At 46.9% G+C, this 3,349-nt stretch overlaps 1 pseudogene; it reads right to left on the bottom strand.

Annotated features, from left to right (window-relative positions):
- Positions 1-625: 625 nt before the first annotated feature.
- LOC116762208 lies at positions 626-2,077 on the bottom strand (annotated as a pseudogene).
- Positions 2,078-3,349: the final 1,272 nt, after the last annotated feature.

Raw genomic sequence — 3,349 nt, 5'->3', positions numbered from 1 at the left:
GCCGAGGTGGGGAAAGGGGGCAGGAATCTTCTCCATTTCCCACCCAAGTGCCTCCTGGACAGGAGTGTCTGCTGTGTAAGTAACTATGGGGAAGCAGACCCTGGTTGTTCTATGGAAATAGTAAAACATAAGGAGCGAAGATGACTTAGCTGTCATCCCCAAGAGTCGTATGAAGGCGAGTCACCGTCAACCTCCCTAGGCCTTTTTTATTCACCTGTAACAAAGGGGAACTCTATTTCAAAGAAAAAGAAAATTCCTATGACATGTGTTCACTGTAATTACAAAACTTGGTCAGGATTATATAAAAGCTGAGCTTGGTTCTCCCAGTTGTGGAAGGCTCAGGAAGGTAGATTTACAGAGTCTACAGAAGGAGCTGCGAAGGGGGCTATTTTTGTCTGTTTTTCTCATAGCTGTAGCCCAGCTTCTACAACACTGCCCGGCACAAATGGGAAACTCAATATTCCTTTTTTTTTTTTTTTTTGGCTGCCAAAAGCTTCATTTCCATTTGGTCCAAGGCTTGCGGGAGGGCTCCAGGGTAGTTAAAAAGCTGCCTTGTGGCTGCAGAGAAGGCTTCAGGCCTTCTGACCACAGGGGCTCCTCAAAGGCCGCTGGGTTTCAGAGGCTCCTAGTCACGCCTGAGGGTGAGCCTTTCAAAGAGATACTGGCCCAGCCCAGCCTGAGGACCAGCCAGCCTGCGGAGGTTGGTCAGGTGGTCACCCATCTTCTTGATGAGTTTCACCTGCTCATACAGGAAGCCGCTCTCCAGGAAGTCTCAGAGGTGAGGGTCTGTGCGGGCAGAGCGCAGGGCATGCAGATCGAAAAGGGCCTGGTTCAGGTCCTTCTCCATGAGAATGGCGGCTTCCATAGCGTCCTGGGTTTCACCCCACTCATCTTGAGATGGCTTCTGCACGTCCTGGAAGAGGGCACGGTCGCTGCTCTGGTTTTGTACTTTCAAGAGACGTTCAGTGCCTTGGCGCTTCTCCTTGGCCAATTCACGGAAAAAGTGGCCCACACTCTGAAGAGCCCCATCGTCGTGGTCGGAATAGAAGCCCAGAGAGAGGTAGGTATAGAAGGCCTGCAGATGCAGGTTGACCAGGCGACCTCTACCTTGGTAGAAAAATTCTGACGAATCTGGGAGCTCAGGGTTGATTGGTAATAAGGAGTTAACCTCAAAAACTGGTGTTGGTTGGTTCCAGTGGCCGAGGGTAGCTGAGTGGCTGATTCCAAAGGTTGCAACTGAAAAAAAAGCTGGAGGGCGGTCGGAGGCTGGAACAAGGGGCATCCCTTGGTACGTTCATTTTAAACACTGTTGAAGCAAGAGACAGATCCGCAGGCCTGCCGCGCGACCTGCCGGAAACTCAATATTCCTCAGGTCAGTTAGTGAGCAGCAGTATAGTCACTTCCGGCCCCCTCCGTCTCCACCACCCCCACCCCCGCCAGCCTAAGCCCTCCTTCCCCCCCGCCCCCTGCCTAGGACCACCTCTGAGCTAAGGCTGCGACTGGGACACCTGCAAGTGGCTTCTCCAAGTGGCCAGGGCTTCCTCACAGTGTGGTGTCTGGGTTGCCAAGGTGAGCGTCCTGAGAGACAGGGAGCCGCACACAAGCCACGTGGCCTTTTGTGACCTTGCCTCAGAGGTCAAACACTGTCACTTCCACTGCATTGTATTTGTCGAGGCAGTTACAAAGATTTTCTCAAGTTCAAAGGTAGGGAACATACCTTCTCAATGGAGGAATGTCAACATCACATTGCAAAAAACAAAAACAAAACATGTGGGGTGAAAAAGATATGGCAGATTGCATTTTCCGAGGGATATATATATACATGCCATGACACCCAAGCCTTCCCTTGATTTTACATTATCAGACATCTGGCACTCTGCCCTGCACATTTTCGTGCAGTACTTAGGAGCTCTGCAAGGAAAATATGAACAGAACGGCTCTCCTTCCCACTCCTGCCCAAACTCAGGACTGGGGGACAGGGGTGCAAAAGTGGGACATTAGGAATGTTTATCTCAGAAGGTAGAAGACTCACTTGGGCTCTGGGTGACTTGGGAGCAAAGCCACACACAACCGTCATCGCTATCACCTGTGTCAGCATACTATTTCTGTCCCTTTCACTCCTCTCTTTCATTGTTTATTTGTCATAGGTGTTTATGTTATAGGGAATAAATCTTGGGAAAGAAGACATTATCGTACATTGTTAAATCTCCACTTTCATGTATTTATGCCAATGCTTGTGGCCTCATTAGGAATTTTAAGCTGAAGTCACTTATGCCGGGTGGCCCATTTGATAGGAAGTGAATTTCAGACTAGGTCAGTACTCAGGCAGTCATTCGCCTCAAAGTCAGGGTACAATTCAATTCTTTTTGATATCAATGGATGTATTCTTTAACCAGAGTTAAAATAATCTAAAACCATCTTCCAACAGTATGATTCGAATGAGATAACATCCAGCGTGCTTAGATTGGAAAAAATGGCATTATTCAATTTCCAAATACAGTAACTCGAATGATGAATTTGAAGAACTCGTTCTTGCTTTATTACTGGTACGGCTTCGTAACTGTCCTTTCAGTTCTCTTTTTCTTTGTGGGAAGATGGAGGAGGGGTGGCTAATGCAAAAGCAGAGGCAGCATCTTATTTACGCCATAACTGCTTTCCTGTGTCCTAAACCCTCAAGAGGGCTTTCTGAAGAAAAAGGGGTGAAAAAAATTAAACCTTATCCAGTGGAATTTACAGAGCTAGAAATAAAACAGCCTTAAAAGTTGTAACAGATACCTTTTTGGTTTATAACCACATTCTCTAACATCTGTTGAGGGACATTTTCTGACCAAAGGGTCTGTCAGTATCAATAAGGAAAGATGTGTTCCTCATTGTTCTAGAATCTACAGTGTCTAGGGTTATTGAAATGGATATCTACTGTAGTTCATACCGGAGGATGGAGAGGGAGATTACAGACGGAAGGAAAAGGGGACGTGGATTAGAGTGTGGACTTGCCCCTGGCCTTGCTTTGAACTCTCCCTGGCTTTTTGGAACTTAACCAAGATCAAACAGGCAGTTGCAGCCAGCCCAAGGCCTCTGGTTCTCTGTATAAATTTTGGAGTTGATTTTGAGGTTAAGATTATGAAGTTTTGTGGTAACTTTAAACTGGAAAGTATTGCATTCACCTTTTATATTCCCCAAAGAAAAAAGAAATGCCCAGCCATGTAATGAAACTCCTTTCAATCTGACCATTGTGTTAGGAACAGATTTCACACTGAGCGAATCTTTGCAACCAGACTCAAATGTTTCCCATTAAGTCCCTGCACGAGTATAAATGTGCAAGGGCCCGCCACAGAGTGTGCCATTCTCC

The sequence above is a fragment of the Phocoena sinus genome, chromosome 11 (assembly GCF_008692025.1).
Source record: "Phocoena sinus isolate mPhoSin1 chromosome 11, mPhoSin1.pri, whole genome shotgun sequence".
Lineage (NCBI taxonomy): Eukaryota > Metazoa > Chordata > Mammalia > Artiodactyla > Phocoenidae > Phocoena > Phocoena sinus.
This window is presented reverse-complemented; position numbering and strand designations above follow the sequence as displayed.